Consider the following 839-nt stretch of genomic DNA (forward strand, 5'->3'; position numbering starts at 1 on the left):
GAGGTTTGGAAAAATCCAATGAGCGAACACATGGAAAGTGCTCAGCACGGTGTCGGACACCTAATAACAGTTTGGTGAGTGTGGTCGTGATTTGGGAGCTGTCCTGATTGCCCCCAAGAGCCTAAGTCCCAATAAGGCAAAGAGCCAAAGGGCTAGCGCTGCTTCCTTCCCAACACACTTCAAGAAGCAGCTGAACATTCAGGCTGTTTTCAGTCCCTCAGTGGAGTAGGTGAGATCACAGATCTTAGGGCCCACTTGGAAGCCTCTGATACGGGTCCGCGGGGAACACCTGAGATCACTTTCTGGAGGAAAGTGTGCATGTCTTAGTAGGTGCTCAATAAACGCAGCAATGATTTCTCAACAGAGCTTTGGGAGAATCCGCTGCTCCCCAGGGAGAGGAGAAGGACGCTGAGGTTTTGGCACAGCTGAACCTACTTTCAGCTCTGCCTCTGTCACTTTGTGCCCGTGTGACCCTGGGTGAGTCATTTCACCTCCATGATCCTATCTGCAAAATGACTTCAGTAAATTCAACACGTGGGCCTGGGGAGAAAATCCAATGAAGCAATAAATGTAGAAGGAAGGCAAGCGATAGTGACAGTACTCTAAGTGGTCATGGTAACACCAAGAGTTAATTTTTATTGATCCTGACCGGGTGTCATTTGCTGTCCTACATGCTTTACACGGACTGAATTATAAAGTGCTGCTGTTAATAATTATGATGATTAAGCAACTTAACAAAGACCAGTCTAACCTTGTTCTGCAGGACTCGAGGCCCCCACTCTGGGGGCAGAGACCAGGACCCAGACCCTGTATCCTTCCCCACCCCCACCCCACCCCCC

This window comes from Ailuropoda melanoleuca, chromosome 12 (assembly GCF_002007445.2).
Source record: "Ailuropoda melanoleuca isolate Jingjing chromosome 12, ASM200744v2, whole genome shotgun sequence".
Classification (NCBI taxonomy): domain Eukaryota; kingdom Metazoa; phylum Chordata; class Mammalia; order Carnivora; family Ursidae; genus Ailuropoda; species Ailuropoda melanoleuca.